Source organism: Canis lupus, chromosome 33, assembly GCF_003254725.2.
Source record: "Canis lupus dingo isolate Sandy chromosome 33, ASM325472v2, whole genome shotgun sequence".
Classification (NCBI taxonomy): Eukaryota; Metazoa; Chordata; class Mammalia; order Carnivora; family Canidae; genus Canis; species Canis lupus.
Window position 1 is genome coordinate 11,941,778 of NC_064275.1, and position 18,875 is coordinate 11,960,652.

Below are 18,875 nucleotides of genomic sequence, written 5' to 3' on the forward strand. Positions count from 1 at the left end.
AATCATAATGTTTATTTTTGGCCACTGTGATTCAGTTGATTTGGAGGAAACTCTTATATTATATATAGTGTTGAATTTTGCTTTGATATAAAAAATGGAAGTATTTTTTTAATATAACAGTTTAGCTTATCTACTGCTATTGATAGAGTGGAGATGTTTGATCTTAGGTCCATTCTATTTATGTGTGTGTGTGTGTGTGCCTTCTTTTTTTAAGTCCATAAAACTCTTTTACACTGTAGTCTATTTCTTTTGTTATCACATGCATGTTTAAGAACATGAGCACATGCAGGCCATACTTTCAAGGGCATTTCTAATAAAGAAGATTTGTTGGCTCCTGGGTGGCTCAGTGAAGGGTCTGTCTTTGGCTTAGGTCATGGTTCTGGGGTCCCGAGATAGAGCCAGGGAACCCCATGCAGCTCCATGCAGGCTCCCTGCTCAGGGGGGAGTCTGCTTCTCCCTCTCCTTCTACCCCTTCACACTGCTCATGCTCTCTCTCTATCTCTCTCTCAAATAAATAAATAAAATCTTAAAAAAAAAAGATTTGCATTTTTTGCTACAGTCGTTATCTTCTTTAAAATATCTTTAAGCTCCTCTTTCTTGAGAATTAACAATTAATTCCCTTTTATGAGCACAAACAAAATTATCATATTTCTTCTTCTTTTTTTTAATAAATAAGATCTTAAAAAAATTTTTTTAAAGATTTTATTTATTTATTCATGAGAGACACTGAGAGAGAGAGAGGCAGAGACACAGGCAGAGGGAGAAGAAGGCTCCATGCAGGGAGCCCGACGTGGGACTCGATTCCGGGTCTCCAGGATCACGCCCTGGGCTGAAGTGGTGCTAAACCATTGAGCCACCTGGGCTGCCCTCTTCTTCTCTTCTACTCTTTCTCCCACCATTTGGTGCTAGTGAATTATTTTCCTTAATGTTCGTTTACCTTTATACACTTAAATATGCTTAAAACTCAATTTATTTTGGTCTGTAAATAATATGTTTGATCACTCCTTCAGCTCTTCAAATTAAGGAAATCAGCATATTTAATTTACCTCCATTCCCCACCCTAACTTTTCTCCCAAGTTGTGTTAGTTACACCATCAGAGAATTTATTATTCTGTAATAATGTTGAGCACTTTAATATCTGTGTTATTTGTAATCTTAGTCCCAAGATAAATATAGTCAATGTTCAGCACCAGTTATTTTATTATAGTTTATTCAATTTTTCTCTTGGTTGGCTGAAGTTTGTCTTCTGGTGGAATACTGAAGAGGACTTATGGGAAAAATATACTCTGAGCTCAGCACATTCAAAACTATTTATCTGCTGCCTGTATATATAACAATGGATGAGTGGAATATAAAATCCTTCCTTTTTCTTTGAAAATTTTATCGGTTTTATTCAACTGCATCTACAAATTGAAAGGATCTGTGGAGAAATCAGAACCAAGACTATTTCTTTCCCCCAGTGACTAGCTTTTTTTTTGTTTTATAGTAGCTGCTCCCAAAATATTTCATTGGCCTTTTGAGTATTGTAATTTTCCTACGATATGTCTTTGTGTTGATATTTCTGGTTAGTTTTCTCAGGACTGTAGTGCAACCCTTCTATACCTTGATTAACTCTTCTTTTATTTTGAGAAAGTTTCCTTGATTTATACCTCTACTGCTTTTCTCTGTCTCCTTACTTTTGTTTACTTCTTTAGGGATATAAATTTTTCATATATTGACTCTTTTTAGCTTACTTTCCATTTTACTCATTTTCCTTACGCCTTTTAAAAATTCTTATATTATCTCTTCTCAATTTTACCCTCTAGTTCTGATATTACCTCTTTCTCTCTATAATGTTTTTTTCTCTGTTGTGCCATATTTTCCTCATTTCAGTGAGAATTTTAATTTTTTTCCTCCTTTGTCCAAGTTCTGCCTACTTGGGGCAAAGATTAAAAATATTACAGAAACTAGAGTGCATAGTACACAAAGTTCTGTTAGAGAGCATGAATCCTAAGTTGAATAACTTCTCATTTCTATTTTTATTTTTGCTTTATGGAAGATATTGTTCCACAATGCTTTAAAAATTCATAGGTAACCATTTGATCATTTTCCTCTGCTCTCAAACAAAGAATTTCTCATATTTGCTTGGCTTTCCCTACCCCCCTTTTCTCTTATTTGCTTGCATTATTTTTGTCTAGATTCCATGTTGACTTTTTTTTTAATCTTTATATAGTACTCATCATTGAAGTATTTTGTTTTTTCTCTACCACCTCTTTGTAGGATATTGAGTGAAGAATGAAGATCATAATTACAGCAAAATTGTGATACTTTCTCTTTAGAGCCAGCTTATTCTGGATCTTTACTGGTAAATAGTTTGAAAGAGCATTTGATAAATACTGGATGATCACATTTTAGGACTTTATATAGATAAGTCCCTCCTAAGGAAGAATATTCATTGATACATTGGATTGTTCCAAAGCCCTTATTCAATACAAAGAGCAGATAGGCTTTACAGCATCAGTTTCTCCATCACCCACGTTTAAACTTCATTACTTTTAAAGAAATATGAACAACATAATATCTCTATAGCTTTTGTGGTCTTCTCTGGCCATTGCACAGTCAGTGCCTGTACAATTACAAGTCAAGTGACTTAAGCTCAAAATAGCCCCCTGCTCCAAGCTGCTGATGATTGGAAAGAATCTGCATCTTAATATTAAACATACTAAGGAAAGTGGAGATTAAATTTGGACTTAATTTCAGTAACTTGGCGGGTCAAGTTATCATTTCAAATGAGGTCTTAATACTTTATATTTACATTGCAGTTACCTTTTCTCAGACTTCATTTTCATGATCATCTGAGAAAGTACTATTTTTCATGTGTTAAAGTTATAGAACTCTGTATTCATAGATGTTATAACTTCACGTTTCATTCTAAACAAGTATGACAGCTCAAATTTGCACTCCCATCTTCTTATTCTTTTCTGGATATCACAGATAAAAGTACCAAAGGCGTAATGCAAGAGACAATGGGAGTGGGATAAGGTAGGAGTAATGTTTTAAAGTCAGATTGTCTTTCAATAGAACTGGGTTACTTTTTGTCCATTTTAAAAAATAGACTCTATGACATTATAGAATAATAGACTTAATGCTGGAAGGAAGTCTAAGACATTTTTAAGCCAAGCCTCATCCGTTAAGGAAAGTAAGGACTATTATCATCAATCGCCCAAATTTAAAAAACCAAATCTCAAAAAATTAAATTATCTACCAGTAAGTAATTAAGTGGAGACTGAACTCTCAGGTATTTTATTTCAAAATGTACAACAATATAAAACACTTTGTATCTTTTGACCAAAGTAAAAAATATATTCTTATATTTAGGTAACTTTTAAGCTACCTTTTGTTAATACTTTAATTTAGGTTTTGAAGAAAACTTGGGAAGAAGAAATGAGAGATTTTGCTAACTGAATATACTTCAAATCCACAGAGTAGGTAGCAGATTTAAACCTAAAACTAATCTATTGATGTTTAAATCTAGTTTTCTCTTAAGATGTGAGGAACAAGAGAAACAAAAATAAAAAAATAAAGAAAATTTCCTTTCTTAAAATTACGAGGTTGACAGTTAATTTCCTAAGAAAGTGTAATTGATGAGTACTTAAAAGATTCTCAATGATTAAATGGAAATGAATCATAAACTTATCAGCAAAGATGTCCCTCTATTAGTTGAAAGCATTTAATAGGAAAAGAAATATGAGAAGCAAAATAATTGCCTTGGACCTCCAAGTCATGAAGAATGGGTCTAAAATTCTTAGACAGTCTAAATAGAATCCTTTATTATTGTTTCTCAATTTTATCTTCTCCAAAGAGGAGACAATAGCAATGCCCTTACTACAATAGATTGTTACAAACTTTAAATGAGGTAATTCAAGTAAACACTTGGTAAAATTTCAGGCATATAGTAAGTGCTTGGTAAATGTTAATTTTTATCTTTTTTTTCCTACAAAAATGCAGAACTTAATGAAGATTTTATAAATAAAAGAACAGACCCTAGGGAAAATGGTGATACTTGTGTCTCACCCAGGAAACATCTACAGCAAGCTACTCCTTAGACCTTCCAATCTTCAGCCAAAGCCTCAGGTAAGGCAGATGTACTCATGTCTGTAGATTTTCAAGTTGTCTACTTTTTTTTTTTTTTACTCTTCATATCTCTTGGAGTATTCATTAAAGTTTCCTTTTTTCTCATGTTCCATTTCTAAGAGGTCTCTCAGTGTAGCTATCATACCCATAGCAATGTAATAAAGGGTGGGTTTCATTTGGATCATTATTCCGTCAAATACAAAGATATAATGGTTTGGACAGAATGCCCTAATGCTAGTCTTTAGGATCCTTTGGCTTAGCAGAGATGCCCATCAGGCAGTTAGGGTGACCATCTGCAAATAAGTGTGAGAGAGAATAGGTAATGGGCCTCTCAGTTTGAATTGTTTTCTATATTAGAATATATGTCCTTATCACTACCCTATGACCAAAAGAAATAGAATTTTGGAGTTTAAAATAATAGCATGATTAGATAACTGCTTTTCTGGAGGTCCCCTAAAACAAAATACTTTGGATATCAAATGCTCTGCCCACCATTAGAATCATTTTCTGTAGTCATCAGTGCTTAAAACAGTTATTCTAAATCATTGGTTATATATATATCTTCTAGGTCTCTCATTTTTATATATTCTGTGAAATCTTCTAGTATTTAAATACTTCTTGGCCCACATTTATTTCATTTTTTTAAAGATCTTATTTATTTATTTTATATGAAAGAGAAAGAGAGCATGTGCTTGTGAGGGGAAGGGACAGACAGAGAGGAAGAGCATCTCAGGCAGACTACACACCGAGCATGGAACCCCATGCGAGGCTCAATCTCACAACCCTGGGATCATGACCGAAGCCAAAACCAAGAGTAGAATGCTTAACCTATCTAGGTGAACATTTAATCTTTTTGTGAAATTCTTTGTATTGGAAAGTCTGAGTATGGGACTAAAGGGTATCAATATGCTGGCATAACACTTTTAACCTGGTATTTTCCCATCTCCTTCTCATGTATCTGCACAAATAATATATAGACAGAGAGACTACAAAGTCATGCACAGACTTGGCATAATTTAATGGTACCAAATGTTGTGATGAATATAAAAGTTACTTCTTATGGGGGGCAAACATGTTTCTACTGTAGATAGAGATACTGTCATCCTAAGTTTAAAACTAGACTTTAGCTAAACTTGGAATTAAAAAAGAAATGACTTAGTAAAACATTCAAACCATGATTGGTACTCATATGGAGCCAGACTATTTTTAATAACAAGTCTGTTATGAATATATGATGACATGAAGTAAAACACTAAAAGTTTGTGGAGGAAAGTAGCATTTCCATAAAGCTATCTTAAATGGCATCGTCTTTGGTGTAGAGGCTGGAGATAGTTATGAAACACTTCAAGCAGTAAGCACGTTCCCCAAATATAGCTGCCTGTCCCATCATTTCCATCTCAACTTATTTCAATTCTAGATCAAGGAGATTTTGTGTGCCCATGCTATAAAATGTACTAATGTCATTTTAAACTTCACACCCCTAAAAAAGACACGATGTAAAAAATGAAGCATAAAATGATATGGAAAATTTTCAAAGTGTATGTACATGTATTGGCACATCAAAAAAGGAAGAATCAAGATAAGACAATAGTTTCTTTTGATTTTAAAAATATACATGGATCTGTACAAAAGGATATTTATTAGAATTTGGTGGGTATCCTCACAAATCTGAATGGTAATGTTATTCGGACCTCTATGACTTGTTCTTATCCTCCTTCCTAAACTTTATAACATAGAGTAATATAAAAGTATATTTGGAAAGACATAAAGTAAAAGAAAGGCAAATAATAGAAGAAAACATTTTTTTAAATTAATGAGAAGGAAACTGTATATTTTCATAATTTGCTACAAATTTGATAAATTTGTAATTCCACACATATATGAAAACAAATTATAAAATGACATGTGTATACCCATGTGTGTGCTGAGGGTACACACACGTGCAGTGAGCTCAGCTTGTCTATAGATTGAACTAATCTCCATAATTGAAGCTCTGGGGAAGCTGGAGTCTGTGATTTCCATCAATAGGCACAGATATAATTAACCAATAACTAGGGAGGATGTGATTCTACATAGTAACAGATTTTTTTAACATCTGCCAGAAGCACATCTGTTGTGCTATATTTTATTGCCATACTATGATTAACAATCCAATATACTTTAAAATATTTGCATGAGATTTGACTTCTATATGTTTACACACTTATAAAACCACCATGGTTTTTTTCTCCTTTGCTTTGGAAAGTATTTCCTTAGATCTAAGCTGTCCTATTGCTTATATCAATTTATCTATATACACACATACTCTCTTTTTTCCCACCATGTTCCCACTTACTCTTTTCTGTCTTTATTATAACATGCACCAAAACAAGCACAATAGAAACTAAGTCAAGAGCCATGTATGTGTATAGATGAGACTTCAATTTCACTGCACAACATCATTTATTAGTAATAATCATCAGGCTAGACTTGGTAGACTTTGGAATCCCTCAAATTTGCAAGAGCTTACATATACTGCTGCTGTTGCTGCTGCTAAAACTATTCCTACTAGTACTACTACTACTACTAGAGCTAAGCTGGAGAAACTGAGCTTTAGTCAACTCTGACCTTTAGGCTACTTTACTCACTCACTAAATACATATTTACTGAGGGCCTGCTATGTAGAAGTCGCTGTGCCAGATGCTTGCAAAATATGAAGAAACATAGTTTCTTATCCCTGCCTCGAGGGAATTGCTGGGATAGAGAAGAAAGACATATCATACAGGGTGACCTAAATCAAAAATAAAGTGAGGGAATGGCTGACTGCCATGTGGAAAGTTTTAATGCATTGGGTTTTATGTGCAGGACAATATTCCTAATTTAGTTGAAAGACATCAGCTTAAATGCATACAAACATGATAAAATACAATGACTTCTAAGAAGTGCAGAGTCTTTTCTTCTTGTTAAAACAAATGAGCTTTAAAACAATAAACTTTTCACCATTCTTTTGATCAGAGTTTGCTTAATTCCAGTTAGAACTCCAAAGCCACGATGCAACTTGGAAAATAGAGGTCATATAAAAGCATGATAATATTATGTCAATGACTCACCATTTGTCTACACACTGAAGAGTATTTTTAAAAAGTAAAGACATACTTAAAAGAGTGATAATGAAAAAATATACTTGATGAAATAACAGTGACTCAAAAACCTAATGCTTCTTTTTTTCTTTTTGCTTTATATTCTACATGGGATCTTTTTCTTAAAAAAAACTTTAAATTTCTTGATTTAAAATGCTTAAATAAAATACATTTGAGGCACATTTTTCTAATTATCCAAATTTTATTTGTTCATTCACTTTTTCAGTATAGAAAACCAATAATAGAATCTGAGTATTTATTTTTTTAATTATAAAGGATCATTATATGAGAATTAAGTTGTAAAGAAAATGGAAGTGTATTTTAGGCTATTAAATTATCTAAATAACGCACATTCAAAACTCTATTGAGCTGAGGGAACTGAATTAGAATGCTGCATTTTTAGGTATAACATTGTTGGTTACTTTAATTTGTAAATAGGGCTAATTGCCACATACCAAAATATTTCCCAACAGTAACGTAACTTATTTCAATGTTTATTTAATCTCAACATTTTGGAATTTGCATTTCTTTTTTTAAAGTAAAATTTGTATTCCTTAAATTCCAAATTATTCTGAACATAAGCATAGTTTTATTGAGCCAAATCTACCTAGTCAAACATATTTCTTTGCCAGACTGAAGTTAAGAGCCAGTTAGGAAAATAAGAAGCAAAAGGTATGATTTCATGTGTATACATTTAAATTTTTGCTATATAGATATGATTGAGGCTAAATTCATCAATTTTTTATTGGTTGGAAGATGCTTAAATAATAATCAGCAGCTCAACATAAATAATATTTTTTACAATAAAAATATTTTTTTTGCAACAGAAATGTCAACATGGATGAGGGATTAAAAGAATAGTCTTACTGAATCAATGAAAAGATCATGTTGAGCAGAATATTTAGATCCTTAAAGTGGGCATAGATCTGTGGGTTCATGGACATAGACTATTTTTTAATTAGATAAAGTAGGTCTAAATATAAATAAATAAATCGCTAATAGTGTCTATTGTCTATTAATTTAGGAAAAGTGTGTTTAAGAAAAACTCTTAAGGAGAGTGTAGGGGTCTATTAAAAATAAGTAGTAAAATTAAGTAGTGAAATGATTGAATAAAGGATAATTCTAGCATAAGCTAGAGAGGATGCAGATATGAAAATGCTAGTTCACTAATACTCTAAGAAGAGTAAAAATTCAATAATGTTTGTTTGAAAGTACAATATTGTCCATTATTTTTGTTTAAAAAGAATGAATTTGGGATCCCTGGGTGGCGCAGCGGTTTAGCGCCTGCCTTTGGCCCAGGGCGCGATCTTGGAGACCCGGGATCGAATCCCACGTCGGGCTCCCGGTGCATGGAGCCTGCTTCTCCCTCTGCCTAGTGTCTCTGCCTCTCTCTCTCTCTCTATGTGACTATCAGAAATAAATTTAAAAAATGTAAAAAAAAAAAAAAGAATGAATTTATTTTCAGTTCAAATTCAATATAAAAGTTAATCTTTCCACGGAGAAAAACATAATTAGTGGCAGATACTTTTTTGAAATACAATTTTATGTCATTCTGTCTTTATCTTTCTTCTATATCTCATTTGAAGAAGCTAACTGGAACCTCATTTTCTCCTTAACTCTGAGATTGTATAGAGCCCATAAGGAGAAATTACACAAACACCAAGATTGGCCAAGATTGTTGTACATTTTGTAAAAAAAGAAAAAATGTCTGAGGAGGAAAGAAGGAAGTATAAGTTGGAGGCCTAGGGAAGTCAGTGCTGGAAGACAGGAGACTCCTGGACATGGAAACAGCTGATTTCCTTAATCTTTTGTTGATGGGACTTTGTGGCAGTGCCTCACTGAAATAACAAGATCTCAGGGAAAGCTGTTGTGTGGTATGCATAGGTGTGCTTTATGCACCAGGGATTCCCACATCCGCAAAGTTCCTACTGGAAGAAATCCCTGTGTAATTGGATGAGGAGCCTAATACTGTCGGTATTACTAGATGACAATTGGAATCTATATTATGGCTGTTTTGGTTTTTTTTTTTTTTTTTTTTTTTTTTGAGGGGAAGAAATAGGGTAGGAGGAAAGAAAGAATATCATTTAAGCCTCCGGGAAGGAAAAGATTCTTTGTAGGACTGAAATTGGAATCTCCTCCTAGTTTAATAGAATGGAAGCTTAGAGTTGAATTCAAGTAGATTTAATGCAAATGAGGAAAGTAATATTTTCTACATTTCTTGCATGGCTGAGTATAAGAACTGAGACCAACATTAATTTTAGTATTAATTTATTGAACTAATAGCTACAATGGGGGTAGATTACATACTGCAGAAGAAAGTGAGATAGAGAACAGCCATGCATGAAAAGAGAGATTCTAGAAACCACTGAGTAAAAAATGGACTTTTATAATATCATTTGCACAGATCCTGTGCTTAAAGTTTATTAATCCATTGAAGACTGTTAAGCAAAGAGTGAGGAGTTTCTGTGACCATATAAGGACTCACAGAAAAATATGTCCATCACTGTATTAAAATTATGAAATTAATAATAACATGAAACTCACAGATTAGTTGAACCTGACATTTCAAGAATAAAAGTCTTAGGAGAATAAACCATACGTTGCAAAGAAGTTCTCTTACCACGGCTTTTAAAATAATTCTTCATTGTTTTCTTAATAAGGTTAACTCAGAAGTAAATTTCACACTTTACTATATAGAAATTAATAGAAATATGATTAAGTTTCCACCTTACAGTATGGATTTAATGGTTCTAATTATTATCATTACTATTAAACAACTATTTTTACAAAATTCTGTTATAAGCAAGGCTATTTCAATTTGGCTACCATATTTTCCATGCTCTTTTCTAAAGTCAGTATCTTTATTTTGGGGTTAGGCCTAATTGCCTCTCAATAACCTACTCAAACCTATTGTGCCAGCAATTCTCTTTTTCTTTCTTACATCACTAATTTTCTTCCTTCTTCATTGTATTATTCCATGAGGTAAGAAACTGGCTGGTGTTTCTTTCATCTTAACAAACCAACCAACCTGGGTGCGTGGGTGGTAAAGTCAGTTAAGCATCCAACTTTTGGTTTGGGCTCAGGTCCTAATCTCAGGGTCATGAGATCCAGACAGTGTGTGTTGAGGGGAGAGGTTGTCCCCTCTGCCCTCACCCCATGCTCTCACATGTGTGCGCACACACACTCTCTCTCAAATAAATAAATCTTAAAAAAAAAAACCCTAAACAAACAAAATTTTAAAATTCTCTTGTCTACTCCCCCTACCGCCAGTACTGTATTAATTCTCAGTTCCCATTTGCAGCAAAATTCTTTGAATTTGTTGTCTCTGCTGTTTTAATATACTTTTCCCCATTCGTTAAACACACTCCAGTTAAATTTTTGCCTTCATGACTGCTCTTGCAAGATCATCAAGAACTTAATTATTGCTAAATCTGCATTGATTCTTGGTCTTCATTTCACTTGGCCAGTCAGTGGGATTTGACACAGCTGATCATTCCTTACTTCTTTCACATGTTTTTTTTTTTTTTTTCTTGGCTTCACAACAGCATCTTCTCTCTCTTCTTATCTTACTGGCTCTTCTTTCTCAGTCCTGTTGGCTTTTCTTTAACATATCAGGCATTCTCTCACCTTAGGACGTTTTCAGTGTCTTTTCCACTTAATCAGAGTGTTCTTGACCCAGACAGTCACATAGTACTAAAACCCTTAACTCCTTGGACTCTTAGTCTAAATCTTACCTCAACAGAGCCTAAATTGACCACCCTATTTTTTTTTCCTGACTACCCTATTTAAAATTGGAATTTTTTCTGCTGCATTCTCCATCCACTTACCCTGATCATTTTCTGTCCCATAATGGTTGTTATCATCTAACTTACTATATCATTTATCTAATTATTATATTTACTTTCTGATATCTGCCTCCCTTCTCTAGACCGTAAGTTCTACAAAGGCAGAAATTCAGTGCCTTACTTACTTTTCTGGTTCCTGCTGGTACATGCAGGCTCGCTCCTACCGCTCATTTAGTGTTATAGTTCCTCTCCTCCCTTAGCAGGCTACATTAGTTAGGGTTCTCCAGATAAACAGAACCAAGTCTACATTTAAATGAAATTTATTATAAGGTATTGGCTCACTTGGTTGTGGGGCCTGAAAAGGCCCATGAGCAGCCATCTGCATGCAGGAGACCCAGTAAAGCTGTCAGGATAGTTATAGTCCAAGTCAGAAGGGCTGAGAACCTGGAGAACTGATGGTGTAATTTCTGGTCAGAGGGTAGAACACTGATGCTCCACCTCAATCAATTGAGGGTGGATGGAGGGTGGTGGTGGTGTCGTATAAAGGAGAGAGAGAGAGAGAGAGAGAGAGAGAGAGAGAGAGAGAGAATTCTCCTTTCCTCTGCTTTTTTTTGTTCTATTCAAGCCCTAACCAGAATGGATAATGCCCACACACACACTGAGAAGGGAAATCTGCTTATACTCACTCAACTAATTTATATGCTAATCTCATCCAGAGACACCTTCACAAACCTACCCAGAAATAATGTTTAGCCAAATATCGGGGACCCTGTGATCCAAGGAAGTTGACACATAAAAGTAACTATCACATAGACCATTAACTTCTCCAGTCAGGTTATGCTGGCCTGAATGGAAGGGGTTTGAGGGAAGATTCTAAGGAGAAGAGATGTTTGATTTCTTGGGAGGAAATCTAGGGTCTCCAAAGTTTCTGGGGCACCAACCCAGATGTATCCATCCCGGGTGTCAAATTCCCATCTTTTGTAACCATTGTAGCAGAACTGCCTAGGTCACAAATTTGACTTGCCCTGGAGTTCTGATATTTTTTATGTTTAAGTTCTTGGTCTCATCCTAGCTTTCTCTCCCCACCAGTTATAGCAAGTGAATCTCCTTAGCTGCTTAGCTCCTTAGAGGAGGCATTGCAACTTTCACACTTAAACTCTCAGGGTTTTGTTACCTTTTCCAAAGGTTAACTGAGGTTAGCAACAGCCCTTAGAGTTACTATGTTCTTCATATTTTCAAATACCTGAACTATTGCACTAGCCAGTGAATTTATGTCCATTGGTCTATCATCACAGTGTACCTCTAATAAAAAATTTAATAATCATATGACTAACTTGGCTACCCATGCCAAGAACTATCTGAGCTCTTCCCACTATTAGTGATAGCATCCTCATTGCCAGACGGCTGGTAGATGATTCAGCTCCAAAATCTCACCATCATCTCCCATGTCAATTGTCATAGGGTAACAGTTGAGAGGGGTCCCTTGGAGGTCAGTTGAGATAAAAATGAGCCTGTAGGAAAAAGGTATGCTTTTGGACTCATCATCTATAGAAGGGAAGGGGAAGCAGCAGGGTTGGATTGAGGGAGAAGTTAGGCTGTATGCAGTCTCAGAGAAGGTCTTCGTTAACCCCACATGGGTTTTTAAATCTGAAATAGCATTTGTGAGTATCAAGGATGTTATGAAGAGACAAGGATATTATGCCTCTATGTCAGCCAATCATTAGATGTGGACAGCCCTAGGAAGGTAACATCACCTTGACCGTGACTCTAGCCAAGGCACTTGAGGGGACTGCTGCCTGGGAGCTGTTTGCTCACTGCACTCTGAGCAACTGGAGGAATGGATCCTTTGGTCTTAAGGAGGGATCTATGTGGTTCGTCTCAGTGTTGACCAGAAATATTTTTTATTTCCATTGCTATAAGGATTAATAGAAATTGTCCAAATAATATTGTGTGGTGTGTCTGGTGACTTGTTGTTGAAAAAAATATATATATTCAAGTATATATACATATATGTTTCAGAATTTATTATTTGGTTAATGCCAGTCAGGATTCTGGTCCCAGATAGATCAGTCCATCATATATATAAATGATAACTTGCAACTAGTGCATAGCTTGAGAACAGTATCTAAGTATAAAAACATGATTGGTGTTCAGTTTGACTAAAGCAAAATCTGAGGCAAATTTCCAACACTTGGGACAGGTTACACACAAATTAAAATTTAACCTGCAAAATTACTATCTATTTTATATCAAAAGGTGTGATATTCTTCAACAACAACAACAAAATCAGCTAAAATTAAATTGGAGTTTTTAATGATACCTAGAAACTATGTAATAATTTTACCAGCACTAAGTTCAACAAACAGTAGGGTGTGGAGTAGAGACTTGATAATATAATTGCAAAGCTCTATCAAGAGATAAAGATACAAGCTAAGAGAGGAAAGTTGATTAGGGCCCATAAAATTAACCCAAAGACAGAGTTAAGTAAATTAGAATGGTAAACTTAACCTTTCTATGAGTTCCACGATAGGACAATTGCTATTCTTTGAGAAAAGAGTTTGGTGGCCAGGAAGATCTAAATTTTGCTGATTAAAAAAAAAAATTAAAGTGATTTTCTTAACTATAAATACTTGTCAGATTCAAAAATTTTAATGTGCAGTATTAGTTTGAGGCTTTTGAGAAGCAGACACCAAGATGAGATTAAATGCACAAAGGAGATAATTTCAGTACAAAACAAAACAAAACAAGACCAAAAAACCCCATACAGACTAAAAGGGGAGGCAGCAGGATAAAAGTGAGAAGAACCTTCATATAACAATAGACGTTTGTCACTTGTGAAAAGAGAAAGAGGAAGGATGATGGGTAGGAAGAGCTTCAGATTGCAGCATAGTTCAGAGAAATCGATCAGACGATGGGGAAAGTCCTGGAGCAAAGACTGTCCATCAGAGGAGTCTTACATTGCATCTCAATGGCCCAGCTTTAATATTTTTGCCATGCTCACCTGTTGGCTGGGCACAGACCCGGGGGAAGTATGCCTCTGGTGTGAATGCTGTATGGATCTGAAGATTTAATAGCTGGACACTCTCAGTCCATTGTCTTTGCTACCAGGTTCTCCTGAAAGGATTATTTAAATGGCCACACTCCAATGACCACCATATATGCTAATATGTTAATATGTTATGAATTTAAAAGAGAAGGATAAAGAAAAGTCTTCCTAAAAAAATTTTTGGCAACATAACCCTTATAAAACCAGTGTTCTGTGACTTGGGCATCTGGTGTAGAGAAGAGAAAATTGTGTTATTTCTATTTAGAACAACATATTAAAAAATTTACTAGTTAGATTTTTATTGGCAGCAAAACAAAACTATATTAAAATCATATTATGTCACCAACGTAAACATTTACATTATGGATTAGAAATACTGCCTGATATAATATGTGGTGAAAGGGTAAAAAGACATATCAAATACATTCTAGAATTTCAAATCCTGATTAAATGATTACATCTTTCTCCTTAAAATTCTTCTTCCCACATTTTCAAGTGCATTACTTTCTCTTTATTCTCCCCTTCCTCTCTTTCTCTCTCTTTTATTTTTAAAGAATTTATTTATTTATTTATGAAAGAGAGAGAGGCAGAGACATAGGCAGAGGGAGAAGCAGGCTCCATGCAGGGAGCCAGATGTGGGACTCGATCCCGGGATGCTGGGGTCACGCCCTGAGCCAAAGGCAGATGCTCAAGTGCTGAGCCACCCACGCATCCCTCTCTGACTCTTTCATAGAATCTTTGATTCTCTGGTCTGTCATTGTCACAGGCACAAAAAAATGTACTGCTCATATCTCCCAGCTGTGGGGTGGATGATTGGTTGACAACCCCAGCTGAGTCCTTCTGCACACTCCCTTTCACTCTGCCCACACTCCCTTGCACCCTCTCTGTGCTCCCAAACTTGACCTATTCTCCTAGCATTATGCTTTGTCTCAGAGATCTCCATCAGCTTAGCCTCTAGTCTGAAACTATTCCTAGACAACCCTGCTTCCCACCTTTATCCTACAGGGGCATTTTCCCCTATATATTTCTTTTGATTTTATTTATTAATTCGTGAGAGACACACACAGAGAGAGGCAGAGACATAGGCAGAGGGAGAAGCAGGATCCTCACAGGGAGCCCGATGTGGGACTCAATCCCTGGACGTCGGGATCACACCCTGAGCCGAAGGCAGACACTTAACTGCCGAGGCACCCAGGCATCCCTCCCCAATATATTTCTAGCATGTCTAATCCCATATGGTGTCTGCTTTACAGAGATTTCAAAATAATACAATCAATTATGTGTTCATATTCTTTAGCATTTTGTCATTGGTTCACTACATCTCTCACTCTATTCTTTCATTTTACCATTATTTTATACCATTAAATCCCATATCTACTGTTTAAGATCCTTAGGGGCTAATTCTCTCAGTCTCTGTTTCCACTTGTTAACTATGTTTAGAAAGAACTATTGGCAAATACTTCAGTGGCTCAGAGAGGCTCTTTGACTTGCATCTCCATTCTAGATCCTGTTGCTTTGGCACAGTGTGTTTGTACCAGACTTAAGAGATCTGTTGGATCATTTTTGATTTGTTGGACTATATGCTTAGAATTTGATATTTTTATTTCATTTGTTCCTTCCTAGGCACAATCCCTTTGCTAACCCTGAGCTCCATACTCCAGAGTTAGAGTTTCTCTCACACACTATCCCCTTCCTAACACACACTCTAAATCCCTAAGGTCCCAGGGAAGCTGAAGGACTCAGATGTACTCATGTTTGGAGCAGGAGTGTAGGGGAAGGGAAAAACAAACTCTAAACTCTATTCCTGAACTAAAGTCCCATATGTCTAATAACCTACCAGATTGTTCTACCTAAATATTCCATTGGATCATACTTTCCAGCTCTAAAAATGAACTTATCATTGTCTTTGATACAAATATGCCTTACCTCTAAAAGCACTATTGGGAGCAAACTCAAGGGTAGTGATGGCATTATCTAAGTCAAAAAATTGGGAGTTTCTATGACTTCTGCTATAGGCTTGTTTCTCTTTCCAATCAGTCACCACTCCTATTGCTACCTTTACATTCATTATTTGGTTTTCTCTTCTGTATCCCTACAACTAGCGTATCACATCCAGCCTTCATCATACTCAACCTGCACCACTGTAAGAGCCTCCTTATTTGTCAAAAGATCTCTGTTTCCCTCCATCTGTTTTTCACGTTTCTGCAGACTGATTTTTTTTTTTTTCAAAAATACAAACTGTTGACTCCTGGGTTTAAAATCTTTTGATGGCCTTTCTTTACCTAACGATGCAGCCGAAAGTCTTTGTTATGGTGTCTAAGCTCCATATGGCAAACTATTGTGAATTTTTCCTGCTTCTAACCCCAGTCCACACACTTTATGCTTTAGTCTAACTGAACAATATGCAGTCCCCGGAACGTGACGTGCTGTCATGCCATTGCATCTTTATGTATGAAGTTCCTTAAATTTAGAATGCCTTTCTTCTTCTTATCTTCCTGGTAAACTATTTGGAATTCAAGCCTCAGTTAAACATAATCACCTTTTTGTACGTAATCACCTTTTTGAAGCGGTTTTTGTACTCAACCTCTTATCTATTCATAAACCTTATAACCACCTTCCACCCTCTTTGCTCACTTCATCGTTAGGCATTTCTATTGTACCTTCTCCTTGCTCTATTAAAGCCTCTATACAGAGCCTTTTATAATGTACATTTCTTTACATATCTGGCTCTTTCACTAGGCCACAAGTTCCTAGAAGGCCAGATCCAGAGATTCATTTTAGTACCAAAAATGTCAAGGACTGTTTTTGATACTTAGATGATGCTTAAAAGGGGTGTTGAATAAACTATTCCTACTTTGTATGATTATGCCGAAGAGGACAATGGTTTTAATTTAAGAAAGCTGAGTGCCCAACATGAGAAAAAGAGCACAATGCTTACTGATGAGTCTTAATTTTAAAAAGAAAAAAAAAAAACTAACAAAGAGAATAAATAGTTCTGAAAAAAAAAAGACATTATAGACATTAACTTTTTACTGATGTTTGGATCAAATTATAGAATGCCCCTGGGGAATAATGACTATAATGTTTTCAACTTCATTTTTCATAATGTCAAAGCATTCTTGCTTATTCTTAAATAATAAGAAAACTAAAGGATGTGGCTTGTTTTTAAACACATTCACATGCTTTTGTTGAGAGGTCTAGCTTTGGCAGGCAAACTTGTGTAATAAATTTCCCAGAAGTAGTTGTGGATTTACTCTTAGCAACCCAGTAATAACTACCCAGGAAGGATTAGATTACAATGGATTTTCAAAGGGAAAAATGAGCACATTGATTTTTCCTCAGAATATTCATTGAATACAAATAGTTAGAACTAAGATGTATCGGAAAAGAAATTTAAGTAGAGGTGTTTCAGAATGTGCAAGTCAAAAGTAAAACTCTTTAGTAAATAAGATGCAGGAAGATGAAGACAAACACATAATAGCGGTGTTAGCATGAAATGATCATAGGAGTATGGCCTCTGTATCCATGGGTGAGGAAGACGGGGTGCATGGGTGCTCAGAGAGTTAGGACTGAAGCTCAGAGAGTTAGGATTCCCTTCTAACTCCCCCCACCCTCCCACGGGCAGAAAGAGATTCCAGGTTCTACCCATAATGAGAATCCTGTCTGCCTTAGGTTCTTTTCTTTTTCTTAATTGAGATAAAATTCACATAATATAAAACTAACCATTTTAAAGTGAGCAGTGCAGTAGCATCCAGTATATTCACAATGTTTCAAGAACTTTATCTAGTTCTAAAACATTTTCATCATCCTTAAAGGAAATCCCATACCATTAGGCAGTTAGCCCATTCCTCCCTTCCCCCAATGCTTGGCATCCACCAATTTGTACTTTATTGCTAAGAGTTTTCCTATTCTGGAAGTTTCCTCTAAATAGCATCATATAGTATGTGATCTTCTGTGTCTTTTTTCATTTAATGTAATGTTTTCAAGGTCCATCCATTTTGTAGCATGTATCAATATTTCATTACTTACTGTGGGCGAATACTATTCTGTTGAATGTCTATTCCAAACTTTGTTTATATATTTTTGTTAATAAACACTTGGGCAGTTTTCACCATCTGGCTACTGTGAAGTATGGTGTTATGAACATGCATGTGCAAGTATTTCTTAGATTTAATTACCATTTCTTATTCACTCATACAACACACACTTTTAAGAGTTCAATTACGTGCTGAGGTCTGTGCTAGACCCCAAATATAAAATGACGAATAAGACATCTAATGGTAGGGGTGGCTGCTAGAGCTGGCAAATGTCAACATCTGCTACCTCTCTGAAAGGAAAATGAATGATATCCTTTGGGGACCCATAGAATGGAAAGGGATTGTTCTTCGCTTACTCCCTTCATATGCTTCCCTTCTGATACCTGCTTGCTTTCACAGCCACTTTCATATAAATTCCCTAAGAGTTTTCCCATCACTAAAATATAAATGATGATCTGTCTTTCATTTTTGAAAGGCAAGTTATATCAGGTCTTTAGTATTTGATCTATATATTAACTACTATAAACTAAGGTCCTTCTTTTCCCAGAATAAAGAGGATCATGGCAACGGGGGCTCTCGAGAGTCATTTCAGGCCAGATGCCAGCAGGAAAGAGAACGTCCGCTACAAGATAATTTAATGAAGGTGTGGGCAGCATTAGGGTAACCAGAAAGTGATAGGAGGTACCTAGGAACTAGGAAAACAAAGGGAAATGATAATCACCTGAAGAGGAAATGGCAGGAAAGGAAATTACCAGGGCCTAGTGGGAGTCAGAGC

At 35.6% G+C, this 18,875-nt stretch overlaps 1 long non-coding RNA gene across 2 annotated transcripts in view; it reads left to right on the forward strand.

Annotated features, from left to right (window-relative positions):
- The window catches only part of LOC112641270 (uncharacterized), a 49,930-nt gene that overhangs the window by 12,311 nt on the left and 18,744 nt on the right, over positions 1-18,875 (forward strand). For both annotated transcript variants that reach the window (XR_007408038.1, XR_007408039.1), the window contains one exon: positions 3,988-4,113. This is a non-coding gene — a long non-coding RNA (uncharacterized LOC112641270). The remainder of the gene's footprint in view (positions 1-3,987; positions 4,114-18,875) is intronic.